Source organism: Phacochoerus africanus, chromosome 1, assembly GCF_016906955.1.
Source record: "Phacochoerus africanus isolate WHEZ1 chromosome 1, ROS_Pafr_v1, whole genome shotgun sequence".
In the NCBI taxonomy this organism is placed as follows: domain Eukaryota; kingdom Metazoa; phylum Chordata; class Mammalia; order Artiodactyla; family Suidae; genus Phacochoerus; species Phacochoerus africanus.
In genome coordinates, this window is record NC_062544.1 from 34,198,318 (window position 1) to 34,217,343 (window position 19,026).

The following is a 19,026-nucleotide window of genomic DNA, read 5'->3' on the forward strand; positions in this document are numbered from 1 at the left end:
TTACAAGAGACAGAGGAAACACTACATAATGACCCAGGGGTCAATCAAGAAGAAGATATAGCAACTGTAAACATATTACAGTTCAATACATAAGGAAAATGCTAACAGCCGTTAGAGAAGAAACTGACAGTAACAAAATAATAGTGGGCAATTTTAACACCCCACTTATAGCAATGGACAGATCATTCAAACAGAAAAACAATAAAGAAACACAAGACTTAAATGACATTAACCAGATGGACTTAATATTTATATAGCATTCCATCAAAAGAAAAAGCAGAAGAATACACATTCTTTTCAAATGCATATGGAATATTCTCCAAGATAGATCACGTGCTGGGCCACAAAGTAAGTTTTAGTGAATTTAAGATAACTGAAATCATACCCAGCATATTTTCCCATCACGACATTATGAGCTTAGAAATCAAACACAGTTTAAAAACAAACTGTAAAAAACACAAATACATGGATGTTGAACAATATGAAACTAAACAAGCAATGGATCACTGAAGAAATAAAAGAAGAAATTAAAATATACCTAGAAAAAAATGAAAATGAAAACACAAGACCCACAACTTATGAGACTCAGCAAAAGCAGTTCTAAGAGGAAAGTTTATAGCAATACAATTTTACCTTGGGAAACAAGAAAAAAAATCTCAAATAAACAACTTAAGCTTACACCTAAAGCAACTAGAGTAAGAAGAACAAACAAAACCCAAAGTTAGCAGAAGGAAAGAAATCATAAAGACCAGAGCAGATATAAATGAAATAGAGCCAAAATAATAGAAGAGATCAATGAAACTAAAAGCCAGTTCTTTGAAAAGATAAACAAAACTGGTAAGACTTTAGCCAGACTCATCAAGAAAAAAGGTAGAGGGTTCAAATCAATAAAATTAGAAATGAAAAAGTTACAAGTGACACTACAGAAACACAAAGTATCATAAGAGACTACTACAAGCAACTATATGTCAATAAAACAGACAACCTAGAAGAAATGGACAAATTCTTAGAAAGATACAATCTTCCAAGACTGAACCAGGAAGAAATATAAAAGCTGAAGAGGCCAATCAAAAGTGCTGAAATTGAAACTGTGATTTAAAATTTTTCAAAAAATAAAATTCCAGGACCAGATGGCTTCAGAGGCAAATTCTATCAAACATTCAGAAAAGAATTAACAGTTTTCCTTCTGAAACTCTTCCAAAAAATTCCAGAAGGAACACTCCAAACTCATCCTATGAAGCCACCATCACCCTAATACCAAAACCAGACCATGATACCACACAAAAAGAAAATTACAGGCTAATATCACTGATGAACATAGATGCAAAAATCCTCAATAGGACACTATCAAATGAAATCCAACACATTCAAAGGATCATACACCATGGTCAAATGTGATTCATCCTGGGATAAAATATGTTTTCAATATCCACAAATCATAACTGTGTGATATCCCACATTAACAAATTGAAGACTAAAAACCACCAGCTCATCTCAATAGACACAGAAAAGCTTTTGAAAAAATCCAACACCCATTTATAATTAAAAAACCCTCCAGAAAGTGGGCATAGGGGGAACCTACCTCAACATAATAAAAGCCATATAGGACAAACCTACATTCAACATCATTCTCATTGGTGAAAAGCTGAAATCATTTCCACTAAAATCGGGAAAAAGACAAGAATGTCCATACTTAGCACTTTCATTCAACTTTGTTGTGAAAGTCCTAGCCATGGCAATCAGAGAGGAAAAAGAAACACAAGGAATCTAAGTTGGAAAAGAAGAAAAAGAACTGTCACTATTTACAGACAGCATGATACTGTACATAGAAAATCCTAAAGATACTATCAGAAAACTACTAGAGCTCATCAATGAAATGCGTAAAATTGCAGGATATAGAAATTGATCGCATCTCTGTACACTAACAATAAAAATTCAGAAATATAAATTAAAGAAACAATCCTATTTACTATCATATCAAAAAGAATAATATATCTAGGAATAAACCTACTTGAAGAGGTTCCTATACCCCCAAAACTCTGAGACACTGATGAAAGAAGTCAAAGATGACACAAAGATATACCATATTCTTGGACTGGAGACTCAATACTGTCAAAATGACTATACTATCCAAGGCAGATTTCATATTCAATGCAATCCCTATCAAATTACCAAGGACATTTTTCACAGAACTAGAACAAAATCTTAAGAACAGTATGGAAACACAAAAGATCCCAAATAGCAAAAGTAATTCTGAGGAAGAAAAACAGAGCTGGAGGAGTCAGGCTCCCTGACTTTGGAATACTACAAACTAGAGTCATCGAAACAGTATGGTACTGGCATAAAAACACAAGTATAGATCAGTGGAATAGCATAAAAAGCCCAGAAATAAACTCACACATCTATGGTCAATTAATCTATGACAAAGGAGGCAAGAATACATAATGGAGAAAAGAAAGTTTCTTCAATAAGTGGTGCTGGGGAAACTGGACAGCTACATGTAAAATAATGAAATTAGAACACACTCTAACACCATACACAAAAACTCAAAATAAATTAAAGATCTAAATGAAAGACGAAAAACCATAAAACTCTTAGCGGAAAACATAGGCAGAATGTTTTGACATAAAGAGCAACAATATATTTTTGGATCCATCTCCTAGAGTAATGAAAACAAAAACAAAAATAAACAAATGAGACCTAATTAACTTTAAAAGCTTTTGCACAGTAAAGGAAACCATAAAAAATGAAAAGACAACCCAGCAAATAGGAGAAAATATCTGCAAATGAAGCAAATGACAAAGAATTTATCTCTAAAATATACAAGCAGCTCATGTAGCTCAGTGTAAAAAAACAAACAAATCAATCCAAAAAGTGGGCAGATAAAAATAGACATTTCTCCAAAGAGAGACAGGTGGTCAAAAAGCACATGAAAAGATGCTCAACAGTGCTAAGTATCAGACAATTGCAAATCAAAACTACAGTGAGGTATCACCTCACACTAGTGAGAATAGCCATCATCAAAAAGTCTACAAACAATTAATGCCAGAGAGAGTATGGAGAAAAGGGAACCCTCTTACACAGTTTTGGGGAATGTAAATTGGTGCAACCACCATGGAAAACAGTATGGAGATTCCTCAAAAAAATAAACACAGAATTACCATATGATCCAGCAATCCCATTCCTGTGCATATATCTGGAGAAAACCATAATTCAAAAAGATACATGCCCCCCAGTGTTCATTGTAGCACTATTTACAATAATAGCAAAGACATGGAAGCAAACTAAACGTCCACTGACAGAGGAATGGATGAAAAAGAATGAATAAAGAAGATGGAATATTATTCAGCAATAAAAAAGAAATAATGCCATTTGTAGCAACATAGACTTAGAGATGATCATATTAAGCAAAGAAAGTTACACCAAAAAACACAAATCTCATATCACTTATATATGGAATCTTAAAAAAAATGATACAAAAGAACTTATTTATAAAACAGAAATAGACTCTCAGACTTTGAAAGCAACTTATGGTTAATAAAGGGGAAAGGTGGGGGGCAGGGGATAAACTAGGAGTTTGAAAATAACATATACATACTACTATATACAAAATAGATAATCAGAGTTCCTGCTGTAGCCCAGCAGGTTAGGGAGTGGTATTATCTCTGTGGCAGCATGGATTCAATCCTCAGCCTGTTCCAGTGGGTTAAGGATCCAGCCTTGCCATGGCTGTGGCATAGGTCACAGCTGTGGCTCAGATTCAACACCTGGCGCAGGAACTTCCATATGCTGGGAGTATAGCAGAAAAAAGAAAAAAAAAAAAAAGATAATGAACAGGAGCCCACTGCATAGCACAGGGAACCCTACTCAATATTCTGTAATAACCTATATAGGGAAAGAATCTTAAAAAGAATGGATATATGTATATAGAGATCTCAATCACTTTGCTACACACCTGAAATTAACACAACATTGTAAATCAACTACACTCCAATATAAAATCAAAATTAAATTAAGAAAAAAACAAAGTATTGGTACACCTCTTAAAACATGTCAAATATAAGTACTTGAGTTTACACTGGTCTAATTTCTAAAATATTTTGTTAACTGGAATTTCTCTTAAATTTAGGATCAAGTCCCACAACGATCTAAACAATGCCTCTCTTCTCTTTGCATGGATACCTATTACAGATTCAGAAAAAGATTTAATAGTCCTTCCTGTGCCTCTGTTTCACAACTCAAAACTAATTCTTAGAGTAGAATTCAAGTCATCATGCTTGCTGGCTCCCTGCAGCTTGTTTTATAATTAGCATAATTAGTCAAATGTGGCTAAATGGAGAAATCATATCATTTGCTTCCCAGGAACATGCCCTGGGATGCCTCGCCACTGTTTTCCACTAACAGAGCAGAGTGTGTGTAAACCTTGCTCCTCAATCGAACTCAAAACAGAGAGTTAATTTCCAATATCCAAATTACTTATTCTTTAAAACTAACCCAGGTTTAACTCCTTATGCACCAATATGTTTAATTAAAGCACACAAAATAAAATTACTAAGTGATATTGTATCTAAATATAAATTCTTTATAATCACTAGATTTAATGCAATAAACAAAGTGTTTTGTAGTTATTTGAAGAAGAAAGTATGCACTGTTTAAAAAAAGTGATTCCTGCTCAACAAAAAATAATGTAATAACAAAGAATTTAAAAAAATCATCTGAATCTCCCAAATTACCACTGAAATTTGGTCAATAACTTTCTAGATATTTCTCTATAAATATGGACAAATAAAAGATAGGAAGACAGATTTATGAATAGATAGTAATTTTATTAAAATAGATCCATACTATATTTCTACTTTTGAATGAAAAGCTTGCTTTTGGTTTTCCTTGAATTTAACAAAAGAAAGTAAAACAAAATTAAATTGAAATAACTAAGTTTTAGAAAGATTCTTCCAATGTTAAAAATACAAAACTTTTAACAAATAAGAATAATTTTCTTTAACGTTAGGCAATATCCATTGATGCCCTATAAGAGATAAAGTATTAATCCTGCATTTCTTCCCACTTCAACTTCCTTTGCATCTTTTTTGTTATATTACTTTTATATGCTCAGTGCTTATAATATTTAGGTTTAGTTCTACAGTTCAGAATTCTCACAGTGGTTTCTAGTTTTAAACTTAAAAGGATTCAAAGAGTAATATCAATTCTTTTACAGCAGCTTTTCCGCTTGTTCATTATTTTGATTTACTTCCTGGTGGAACTCCGTTTCACAGTATAATAGATTATTCAAGAACTCTATTTCCTTGAATTGTTTCAGGTTAAAGATGTCAATCTGTTGCCTTTACACATGAAAGACAATCTGGCCTGGTACATAGCTTGTAGCTCATATTTCCTTTAAACTTTCTAGATAATATTCAACTGTCTTCTATTTCTTATCATTGTTATGTGTAAGGTATTAAGCATTAGGGCACTAAGAAAACATGAAGATGCCTTACAATTTAAAAACATTTAAAAAAGAAGATTAACATCCTAGATATTGCAAGTAGTCAACAACAGGGTCTTACTTATTAGAGAATAGAAAAAGGATAAGCTAAGTTTCTTTTGAAGGTTACCAAGTTATTCTTTCAACTGTATAAAAATATTTATTATTTAGTAAGTGCCAAATATGTTGCCTATCTGCTACATGTGATGAGAACATGCCAATTGAAAAGTTATTTGGAAAATAACTAAAATGAGGATGAAACAGTATCCACAAGGTAATTATTATATTAAGTGAGATAAAGCTTAAAACAGAAAGGTGACTAACACAATTGGTCAGTAAAAATTACGTGTGTGTATGTATATTTGCAATTAACAACCAGCCAGGGAAAGCGCCTCCTGATTTGTAACATGCACTCATTTCCAAGGTATAAATACTCTCCCCATGGCTGATTTCAAGCTACCCACATGAATGCAGTAACTAGAGTGCTCAGAAGAGATGGGCACAATCAGAGCACCTTTGTGTTTATGTGGACACTAGAAAAAGAGAAAACAAAAACCAGAGTGAGTGAGAGAAAAAAAAATTTCAGGACTTCAAATTTCCTAAGCAGTGTGATAGGAGAGAAATAACCTCTCAAATAAATAGGGGATAAATCCTAGGAGTGAAAAATTAAGTGATAAATGAGATTATAACAGGGAGATCTGATTACAGAAAATTTTTGAAGTGGTGAAGTTTTAGGGTGATTACTAACGAATGAGTAGATACTGCCAGGAAAAGTTGGGGGAAACTGGAATTCAAGGCTCATGAGATGGAAAAAGGATGTTTCAAGAACTAAGGAAGGGATTCTTGTTTGATATTCACTGTGAAAATCTGATGGAGATCCTGGCTTCACAGAGGTGAATGCTAACATCCAGGGCCTTTTCAGCTGCTTATGGTTTGGCCCTGACTCCTACCATTGGCCTTCCATGTTATGTTTAACTGCAACTAGCTCCTCTAGCTGTGCACCTGTACCTTGCTGCCCCAACTCTTGTCACCATTAGTGTAAGACCGCAAGAATGCACACTGACAACTACGGCTCCTGCAGCTGCTAGTGCACCAGTAGTTGGCCCCAGGCCTTGCTGCTGGTCCTGGCCCTCGCCACCCTATGTATGTCGATAACTGGCCCCTGACACTACACAGGTATCTGCTTTCTCTCCAAGAACAGAAAAATGAGAAGAGAGCCCCATCTTAGCACTCCTAGAATGGATGTCTTCAAAAACACAAGATAAATGACTATTGCCATAATTTGCTATTAAGTAAAATGATATTTTAAATTTTAACAGATGCTGATGAGAATGTGGACAAACCTAATGCACCACTGTTAGTGAGAATGTAAATTGGTGCAGCCACTATGGAAAACAGTATGGAGATTCCCCAAGAAATTTAAAATAGGACTATTACATAATCAGCAATCCCATTTCTGTGTATATATCCAATAGAAATGAAAACACTATCTCAAAAAGATATATGTTCTCCAATGCTCACAGCAGAATTATTCACAACAGCCAAGACACAGAAACAACTTAAGTATCCAGAGACAGAAGAATGGATAAAGGAAATGTGAGAGATACATATCTCACATTTATGTATGTATATATACAATACATATTATTCAGCCATAAAAAAAGGAAATCCTACCATTTGTATCAACATGAATGGACCTTGACAACACCATGCTAAGTAAAATAAGATAAAGACAAATACTGCATGATTTCATTTATATGTGGAATCTTAAAACATAAAACTTATAGGAACAGAAAGTAGACTGACTGTTTTCAGGGACTGGGTGGTGAGGAATATGGGGAGATGTTGCTCATAGGGTACAGACTTTCAGTCACAAGATGAATAAAGCCCAGAGATTTATTTAATGTATAGTACGATGACTATGGTTAACAATATTGTATTGTATACTTGAAAGTTGCCTTGAGAGTAGATCTTAATGTTCTTACTATAAGAACCAAAAAGAAAAAAAAGAAAAGATAATTATAGGATGTGAAAGATGAGTTAACTAAACTTATTACTGTAAACATTTCATAATAAATATACATTAATCACACCACTACACTGTACACCTTAAACATACACATCACATGTCCCTTATATCTTAATTAAGCTGATGGGGAAAATTTAACAATAACAAAAAAGAATTACTAAGAATAAGAACCTATCTTGAACAAAAAGAAGCACCACATGAGGCCAGAGAAGTGGGTAGGAGTCAGATCCCATCGTTCCTTGTGAACCAGCCATGTTGAAGAGTTTGTTTTATTCTAACAGTAAAAATAAGCCAGAACAAGCTTCAAGTAAGGGAGCAAAATGAAATTTAAAATGTAAAACGTCGATCTGGATGCAGCATGGGAAAAGGATTGTAAAAGGCCAAAGTATGAAAGTTGAAGAGCTATTACAAATACAAGGAACAGTTAGGAAGCTCAAGGAAGGAAGCTATGAAAGCACTTCCAGACAAAAGCGATTTTGAGTTGATCCAAGGAGGGGAAGGCAAAGATGAAGAGACAGAGGAAGATTCAAGATATGCTGGGAGAAGGAGTCATCAAGATGTGGGGACTGAAAGAGAGGCAGAAGTCAAAGATGACTTTCAGTTTCTAGCTCATATTGTTGGGCTGACAGGCACCATACACTGAGAGGAGAAAAACTGAGTAAGAACATCTCTGGGGAAAAGATGGCTTAAGATGTCAATGGTATATTGAGGTGAATTTTACAATATTCTTTTAAATATGGGGTTCTAGTCTTCATGTGAGCTGGAGATTGAAATTTTGGATTTGTCTATATACAGTTTGGATTTAAACTCATAGAGGGAGATGCCAAGAGTATAATCTAAGACCAGAAGAGAGCCCAGGACAACCACTGGCTGGTAAGAGAAAGAGACATCTTCAAAGGTATGTGAGTAAGAACCATCGGAGGAAAAGAGCAAATGAAAAGAATATGGTATGAAAACCAAGAGAAAAAAATTTTCAAAGCGAGGGAAGAGTTCACCACTAAGAAACCGTATAAGACAAGTAAAACATAAGTTCATTTAGGAATTTGGATTTAGTAATTTGGGAAGTCATTGGTAACTTTGGCGAAAATTATTTATGGGGAGGGACTGGGGTACAATCCAGATGTCAGAAGGTTGGACAGGAAAAGATTCTACCACATAATTCCTCTGATTTTGAATGCAAATTCAGGTCACTACCATGGCCTGAATTTCTTGAGGATTTGCTCAATGACGTGCTACAAAGACTTAGGAATTCACCTTTTTGGAGTGAGCTGTAAAATTCACAAATTCTGTGGAGGAGAAGTAACTAAAATTTCCAGAATGCAAAAATAAATAATGAATCACTTTTGAAGACATATGTCCCATAGCCTTGTCAGGACTCCTTCCACAATCTGTAATATGTGCAAACAAGAGTTGGACGGAGGAAAGAAACCAGCTGAAAAATAAGATGGCATTGACTTTCCTTCCCAGTCAAGTAGCACCAGAAAACATTGTACCTCAGCTAGTGTAAGAAAGGTGCAAGGGTTTCTTGTTTGTTGGTTTGGGGTGGTGACGATGTGTTTTGTTATTTTGTTATTGTTGTCATTATTTGTTATCAAATAAAATTAGATTTAAAACTAAGCCCATCTATAACTGTGGCACAGCAAAAATGTACTGTCTTCCTTCCAAAATGTAAGTGTCATATTTCTAGGTAAACATTTTAAAAGATACATGTGCTATATTCCCAAATTCTTCACACCAAAGAAAGGTTAAATAAATTGTGATTCTTTCCTCAGAGTAAATGATTTGAATTCTACCATGACTAAAAACCACGACTGGTCAACTTCAGGCATACCTGCTCTAGTTTATTTAAAAGACCGTTCGACAGACTGAATGATCTCTTCTTGCGTTTAAACATTTGCTTAAAATAGAAGTTTCATAAGTCTATTCTCTTTACAGCTCAAGTACAACTGTAAATTAAAAAATCTTTCTGTAACTGGGAGGATAAAACAAAAGATTCTCTTACTCAATTTAAATAAATATTTTTCAAATAAAAATATGTATTAGCAGTCCAAATTATACATTTTTTTCACATTGTGAAGTGCATGCAGAACCTGCTTATACTACCATTACCATGGAAATTTAAAGTTGATAAATTTAGAAGTTGATAAAAACTTTAGAGACCCTCTTAGTCAACTAATAATTACAGAAAAGGAACATATCTGCATAGCATTTTTAATTAAGTCTGCACAATGTTGAGTTTCAAATATCTAACCAGACACATATTGCAAATATAAGAAAAGACCTTTTGTCCTTTTGAAAAAAAAAAAAACAAAACAGAATTCAAACACTGAACAGTGGAAATTTCTCATCTGAGATAGAGTTCTAAGGTATAGTCCCATCCTTCATGTGTGTACTAACCAGATGGGAAAAGAGAAAAGAAGAGCAAGTGGGGGCAAAAGAGGAGATCGGGAAAGCAGTATTTGCTATAACTCAGGCATGAGGAGAGTAGGGTTAAGGCTTGGTGTGCTGGTGGTAGCAATAACAAATGAGAAGAGAGGAAGGATGAGAATGGAAGATCCAACAGGATAGCTCCAAACGACTGCTACTTATGCTAAGGATGGGCGGGAAAGGAAAACATAAAGGCTGACTGGACTTTTCAGCTGCAGTGAGAATGGAGGTGCATTAAAAAATATGGAAACCTAGAGTGAGACTTGGAAAGAATTAGAGCTCAGTTTTAGAGGTACTGATTGAACTAAGGTTAGGGTCACCAAATTATCAGGAAGAGAGGGAAATGGAATTGGAGCTTGGAAGAGAAGTCAGGTCCAGAGAAGAGATTTATAGACGGATGAGCAGTGAAAGGGCAGGAATGAAGAAAAAGGAAAGCAAAGGCTTCCTCCAGATGCTCCTGGGAAGTAAAGGCTTCCCATCACTTTAATAGGCAGTCAGCTGGACATAGGGCGCTCTTGTCAAAGGAGTATAGATTCATTTATTCTTTTCACTACAGATAAAAATGCTTACATCCCATAACTCCATATTAAAAAGTAGCTGGAAACAGACTCTACTAGTAGAAACTTTAAAAATGAAGGAGGAAAAAAAATGAAAATAAATGAGACAGAAGAGGAACTAACTGCAAAATAAAATTTGAAAATTATATCAGTAAATAAAAAGATAATTTTAAAAAAAAACTTTTAAGTTTTGAAAGAAGTGGGGGAAACAGGGATTTTCTTTTAAAGAGTTCTCACTGTTTTTTGGTTTCTATTATCCAGAATACTTGGATTTGATATTTGAGTTGTTGAATTCAAATATGAGACTCTATATGCTGACCATTTACTTTATCAAGAAATTATAGTTTCCCTTTTGAAAAATGTAATTTTTTAATTAAAATTTATAAAAAGTTTTCCCTTTAAAAAAATAAGAGATTCTAAAATTAATTCTGTAGTTTAAAAGGCTCACTAAGTAGAGTGACTTGGGGTGTGTGAGTGTGTGTGTGTGTGTGTGTGTGTGTAAAGTGCTTTAACCCCTTGAGACTGTTAGGTCAGCCACAGGAAAGACTGAGAGTCATTCATGGGGTAATTTCCCATGGAGTTCACAGCTGGAGAAGCCATAAGGGTGAAAGCCACAGCCCTTCCTCCCACTGCTTTCCCTAACCTAAATTAGGTTTACTTTATCCTTAAGACTTTCTTCATCTATAATTAAAAGAACTAAAATTGAATAAATATATCTTTCAGGAGCAATGAGTCCTTTTTCTTTTTGCAAAGTGAAGGCAGAAAATCCACCAGTGGTTAACATGTCTCCTTCTTCTGATTTCAAAAACTCAAAAATGTAATATAGTGAAACAAAGGTAGATTGTTTATTAATGGGATGGAAAAGAAGTAGAATGATTAAATAACTTAATATAGCTGGTGACCTTGGATTACTTCTTCAAGGACGTAGAATATATGCTCACAATGTCAGACACCATGTTTCTAAATGCAAAAAATGTTTGAGTGCTCCATCCAACAGACGTGCCAGGGCCATCCAGAGCAGACATGTCCAAGGAGCTGGGAGATAGGCGCCTTATTAGAAACCCAAACTGTAAGGAAAAAGGGGTAGATAAAAGAAAAAGAATTCTTCCTAGGTACTGAAATTTTTAGTCTTTGCTGGATGAGCCATGGCACACTCAGCCCCACTCTCCAGCATTGTCCAGTTCTAGCTGCCTGCCACAGCTGGGCATTATGGTATGTACCCTTGTGAGGTACTCTGCCATCTGTCCCTCGTTGGTCATTCATTCCAGCTAACTCACATTCACATGGTATTAATATATTGGGAAACTGAGCTGCTGGTGAAGATTTCAGAGCACCAAAAATACACTGTGGATATCATTTTATCTCAACACAGAGAAAACACTGTACCTCTAACAATATCAGTGTTCACATGTCCTTCTTCAAAGTAGCCCTCCTTGGGACCCCATTTAAAATTTCAATCCTGACTGCTGTACTCTAGCTATGTATTCCCCTTTCTCCCTCCTGCCCTCTCCCTCTCTGTCCATACACACACACACACACACACACACACACACACACACACAAATGAAACAACACATCTATGTATGTATTTATTATCCTCTGTGTAGGTGTCTCAACTAGAATGTGAGTTCTATGAAAATGAGTATTTTGTTCATGCTCACTGCTAAATCCCCAAAACCCACAATCGTGCCTGCCATATAGAGGGACCAGTAGCTATTTGTTAAATGAATGCATGAATTACATTAATTCTTATTTAGAGCAATTAGAAGAGTTTTCTTATTTTAGATAACTAGACATGTCTGTTTCATTGATGGTCATAAATGAATGTTCTATGAACTGACGGGGGCCACAGTCTTCTCTTTTCTCACCAAAGACTGCTTGTTAGTTTGAATATACAAATTTTCTTGCTAAGTAACTAATTGTCAAACACTTACATAATCATGTCAGGACTCAAAGTGTATAATAAAACTGTGGCTATTTCGAGAGGATTTTAGACAAAGTGATTATAGAAATAAGTTCAGGAGGTATTTGATTCTATACCTATAGAAGAATAAAAAGCATAATTTACATCTTTCCAATGTATCCAATATAGACATAACAGTCTCTTGAAGAGGGCTTTAAAATTGCTAGCTTTAATAAACACAGCCAGAGATGGACTCTGCTCCATGAAAAGCAAGGAGTTGCCCACCTTTAGATAGATGCAGACCTCATCTGAGATAATGCTAATGAGTGTGATAAGAACAACCAAAATCACACTGAGAACTGGCGGCTACCAACATTTATTGGGGACTTCATACACACTATACCATTTTTCCCCTTCCCAACAAGTCTATTTCTAAGGAATTGCTCCTATTGGTAATAAGTAAATGAAGTAATCTGTGCAAAGTACTAACAACCACATCTCATACCTAGTATTTTCTCTAGAATTATTAGATGTTATTTAGATTATCACTTTATTTTTAAAACAAGGGAATTCAGTTAAGCCACCACCCATGAAGTCACAGAGATAGTAAGTGGTAGAACTGGGATCTGAATCTAGAAATGAATCCTATCATCTAAAGTGAGACCTAAGCCTCTGAACAATTCTGTTTCCCTTGGGCTCTGTGTCTTCATCCCTAATCTCATTCCTCTGTGTTCCAAAATCCTTACCTATATATAACTTAAAAGGCTAAGTCTGAATAATAAAATCAATAAATACAGTTGATCAAAATTACTTAAAGATTGCATTCCCATCATGGCACAGCAGAAACGAATCGACTAGGGACCATGATGTTGCAGGTTCAACCCTGGCCTCGCTCAGTGGGTTGAGGATCTGGCATTGCTGTGACTGTGGCATAGGTTGTACACACGGCTCGGATCTGGCATTGCTGTGGCTATGGCGTAGGCTGGCAGCTATAGCTCCGACTGAACCCCTCGCCTGGGAACCTCCATATGCCATGGGTACAGCCCTAAAAAGACAAAAGACAAAAAAAATTACTTAAAGAAAATTCAAACACCTCTGAATATACTAATTTTGTAAGGTGAGCATTAATTTGCAAATGCTCGTATATTGACACTTTTCTTTCAAATTTGCTGTCACTGGTCACAGGCTGACTAGATCACTGAATGAAACTGTCACCAATTCAACTGGAAATATGAAAAATCCATCTCTTCTGTATTCAATAACCAGCTACATTTAAATTGCATGTGGTAAAGTGAATAGTCTCAATCTAATACCATGAACACAACTCTGCAGAACTTCTTTAAATCCAATTTCCATCATAGAAATTCCTTCTTATTGGATTTTACACAAATTACACTTTGTCTTTTACTGGGAAACAAATGGGTTTCCAAATGAAATAAAGTCATGTGCAAACAAAATACATGTTTTAAATTACATGAGAAAGACATTTATATTTATAAAAAGCTATCTATTTGAATTAGACAGGGGGCAAGATATTACCAAGTCCATACTCTAAATGATTCATCACATGCCATAAACCATGCTAGCAATGCAGCATTCAAAGATGCAAGCAGTCTGGTCCACTATCTGCCTAATCTTCTTCGAGAGCAGCAGGAATCTGAGTTAAACACTATTTCTGTCCTTTTCTATTTCCCTTATGGAATCTTCAAATAATAGCAGAAAGATATAATAAGTAATTCATTTATTTATACATTTCCTACCAAGTATTTTCCCCCTAATCTACTTTGATGAACAGCTCTTCTAAAGAAAAGAAAGCTGACCATCTGGCAGACACAATCCAAATACTTATTTTAGTCAGAGTAATTGAATATGAGGATGTGATGAGGGGAACGAGATTTTGCTGAACAGAGCTGATCCTAGTCAGCAATTCCTAGCTAATCAGTAGCTAATCCCACTTTGGCTGCATGAAACCTGAAGCTAGGAAAAACTCTAAGCTTCTTTCAAGCACCCAAGAGTCACCTTCCAGAAATAACGACTTCATCTGAGAGGTGACCTCTGCTTTTTTCACATCTTACAACACTTCCAGGTCTGTAAGTTTAGTCCAAGTTTGACATTCCGCTCTGTGATCCCAGCCCTCCTTGCACTGCCCCTATATTTACCTTGTACTTGTCTTCAAGCAGCCCCCTCTCTCACTTTCCTACAAACAATACTTCTTTCTACTCAGCACAAATGATTTTTAGGTCTTATCTCTACAAACAGAGCATGACCTCTTTTGAGAACATAGCCCATATCTACAATTCTATGGGAATCCCCGATGTGGTGCAGTAGGTTAAAGATCCAGCATTGCCACAGCTATGGCTCGATTTCAGTTCCTCCTGAACAACAACAACAACAACAAAAAATGCTTCTAAATGCTTTAAGAACAAATGCATGCTTGATTAACTTAAAAATACAGTTGACCATTGAACAACATGGGGCTTAGACACATCGACATTTGAAAAATTAAAAATCTAAATATAACCAAATATGCAGTTCCTCCATATCCATGGTTCCAACCCACCATGAATCATATAGCACTAGAGAATTTATTATAGAAAAAAAATCTAAGTGCAGCTGCTTAATGTTGTTCCAAGGGCCGACTGTAATTGTTTCTATGGGATACTTACTCTGAGCTAGCGCTGTGCTATGGAAATCACCTGCCTGTTAAACCACTCCTCTAGTCCGGCTTGAAAACTATTTAATCTTGAGAAATTACTAGAATTTTTTCTTTTTTTTTAATAGGAAGAACGGATGCAGAACTAAAAAAAAAGCAACACTATTTCCTTCTTGTTTTTCATGATGAGGATGAAGTCCTATTGTATGTTTTCAGACTTAAGTCCTTGCTATTGAAAGCGTGATCAATAGACAGCTCCATGGTATTGATGTCATCACCTGGGATCTTGTTAGAACTGCAGCAACAGAGACTCTACCCCAGACCTAGTGAATCAAACTAAGCATTTTAACAAGATCCACAGGTGAATTATATACACATTAAGTCTTAAGCACTGATTTAGCTCTTAGCTATTTTCCTTTCTAACACTATATTTTTTGCCTTTTGTTTCATTTGATTGGATTTATTTAAAACGTACTATGTACCTGATAAGTTAAACAACATAAAATCATACATGTAAAAGTTAATAAACACTCCCATCCTAGCCACCTGTGATAATCAGTGTTAAAAGCCAACTATGTAGTCTCCATCTTTCTCTAGTATCATATAACTCACACAAAAAATATATAATCAGGAGTTCCGTAGTGGCTCAGAAGTTAATGAACTCGACTAGTATCCATGATGACACGGGTTTGATCCCTGGCCTTGCTCAGTGGGTTAAGGATCCAGCATTGCCATGAGCTGTGGTGTAGCTTGCAGATGTAGCTCAGATCTGCCGTTGCCATGGCTGTGGTGTAGGCTGGCAGGTACAGGTCCAATTCCACCCCTAACCTGGGAACTTCCATATGCCGCAAGTGTGGCCCTAAAAAGACCAAGCCAAAAAAAAAATTATATACATATATATATATATATATATATATATATATATATATATATATGAGGTAAGTTCTCAGTGATGGAACAGTCTTATTTTCAATCAGCTCCAATTGTCAACACTGACACAAACAGGCTGTTAACCCAAATCAGTATCAGCTGCTTACATCTGCCTAAGCCATTTCTCAGATTTCCTAGGTGCTAATGGGCATTTTCACAGTAATCTGTGCACAAGTGCCAACCTCCCGAGCATGAATAAAATGAACAGGCCAAATAAATCCTCAGGTTATGAACGCCTAAGTTTTTGTATATGATATATTTCACACGATGATATGCATAAGATGGGGGCAGAACAAAATGTTTATGTTATCGAATCAGCACAATTGGTGTTTTCTTTTTCCATCTACAACTGGGCAGCATTGACAGTGATGAAAATTATATGGCTTGATTCAGAGGACAAAGGACAGTGTAAAAACGATTTGCCCTTAAAGCCAAATGACAGTGTTACAAAGCCCTAAAATGGCTCTGTTATAGATTCACAAGTTTTCTCTATGCAAATACACATTGCTTAGGCATTTATTGAGTAGATTATGTAAGTAAAAAGGAATGATTTTTTTTGCATGAAATAAAGATACAGATTATCCTAGGACAATCAGTAACTGGAATCATCAAAATAAGATAAAGCCGAGGAAAAATAAAGACTAACGTTAACAGTAATAAAAGGAAGGGTATAAATCAAATCATGAACTCATCAACTCTACTGATATATGGATTCCTTAGTGTGGGCCAAGTCTAATTCTAGAGCCACTAATATGTACAGGTGTTACATTAAAAGCCCAGATTAGTTTATATAGTGTTTGTATGTGGCCTGAAAACTGGGTCGTACATATTTTTCTACAGATGGAAGTTTAATGGGTCTACCTAGGGCCCCAGCGAGGGTGGGTCAATGAAGGGCCAAAGGCCCTCCCTGATGGAATAGTTTTTTCTGAGGACACAACCCCCAGCAAGGGGTACAGAATCTGTCATCAGAAGGGGACTCAGGCCTTTTAAGTTATCCTTGAGATTTTATCCCATAGCTTAGCTCTCCAAATATCCTAATCCTAATACTACAGAGTTTTCACCTTTCACCCAAATCTTCCAATCTGGTCTACAGAAAAAACTGGAATGAAAAGAATCCTTAAGTAATTGACCAATGACTAGGTGAGTTCAAATGGTAATGTAATACAAGACTATTTATTAACCAATTCCCAGTGCCCTACAGTTCATGGATATTCATCAGGGTTCAACTTTCTCTTTTCTTGTGAAACCTTCCTTGTATATGATAGAACTCTGTTATAAAAGAAGATGCAGGAGTTCCCATTGTGGTTCAGTGGTTACCAAATCCAACTAGGAACTATGAGGTTGCAGGTTTGATCCCTGGCCTCACTCAGTGGGTTGAGGATCTGGCATTGTCGTGAGCTGTGGTGTAGGTTGCAGATGCGGCTCAGATCCTACGTTGCTGTGGCTCTGGCACAGGCCAGCAGCTGTAGCTCTGATTAGAACCCTAGCCTGGGAACCTGCATATGCCATGGGTGAGGCCCTAGAAAAGACATTTAAAAAATAATAAAATAAAAGAAGATGCAGTAAAACATAAGAAGGTTTTAAATATATTTCAAGAAAGTTGGTATTTCTAAAAATTTTTCTCCACGAGTTACCTAAAATAGGAAACAAATGAAAAAAAAAAAAAAAAAAAAGAAAAAAGCCCTGGGGAGAGGGAGGGAGTGGAAGGGATTGGGAGCTTGGGGTTAAAGGATGCAAACTATTGCTCTTGGAATGTATTTACAATGAGATCCTGCAGTGTAGCATCAAGAACAATGTCTAGATACTTACATCGCAACACAACAATGGGAGGAAAAAGTATGTATTCATGTATGTGCAACTTGGTCCCCATGCTGTACAGTGGAAAAAAATAAAAATAAAAAATTTTTTTAATTAAAAAATAAATTAAAAAAATAAAAAATAAAATAAAAAATTTAGGAATCTGTGCCAGTGAATGAGAGCTAGCTATGAACCAGGCAACATGCTCAAGGTTTTACCTACACTCTCACATAATCACTGAAACAGTATAGTATGTTAAAAATTATCACCCTGTACAGATAAGGAAATAGAGGCCTAGAGAGAGTACATGGCCTCCAGGGTCACACAACTACAGTAGTAGCCACAGAGGTGCCCTCTGATTCTGAGTTTTTCTGCTGCCAGAGGCCATGGTCTTTTACACTTATCTATGGAGTCACCAGAGTAAATATATAAACATATGGCGGGGATAAAGTGCTGGATCTGGAGTCACAATATGTGAATCTAAAAGCTGGTTCTGCCACCTGCCACAGGCAAGTTATTTAACATCTCTGAGTGGCAGAATCTTCATTTTAACAAAGGCTGTTCTAAGACTTACATAGGTTTACATAGAAAATAAAATGCCTGGTGTTTAGTAGAACTTTACAAATAACAAGCCCCTCAAAGTGATCTTTATCCTTAGCTCTTTAGAAGAATTGTAGAGACTTATCTTTGATGTATATTTTTAAGCTCTTGCTGCATGTTAAACAAAGGACGAACAAGTGCCATCAAGGTCTAAATGAACTTCTTGGAAGAAAGATGACATCATCTACAATTATATTGAAAAACTAAGTTGGAGAAAATGCCTGTGGTGTTTTTACCTTTCCCATTAATGCATGTCCTGAAACATAAATTGACAAAGGTTTCATCCTCTTAATATCAATCCAATTAATTCAAACAGAATTTGAAGTTAACATACAGATGTCAATTCAGGGACATTATTACTTTTTAACTGGTGCTGTTTATCTAGGCTAATATTTATGAAACAGCACAAATCTTATTTAGCAGAAAGTCTGCTTCTAAGCTGGGCGGACGTGCAGGGCTCACTAAATCTCCTCAGCACAAAAGCCAAAAAGGTTAATCCTGATTTAGTCTCCCAGACATTAAAAGCTGATCAGCTCTTTCTGTCCTTTTGTTCTACCCCACCTGCACAAATCCTCAAGGCTCTACCTAACTCCCCTCCAATATGCTGGGTGTCAGGAGGTCCCAGGCTGGTGACAGGAAGGGACTTTA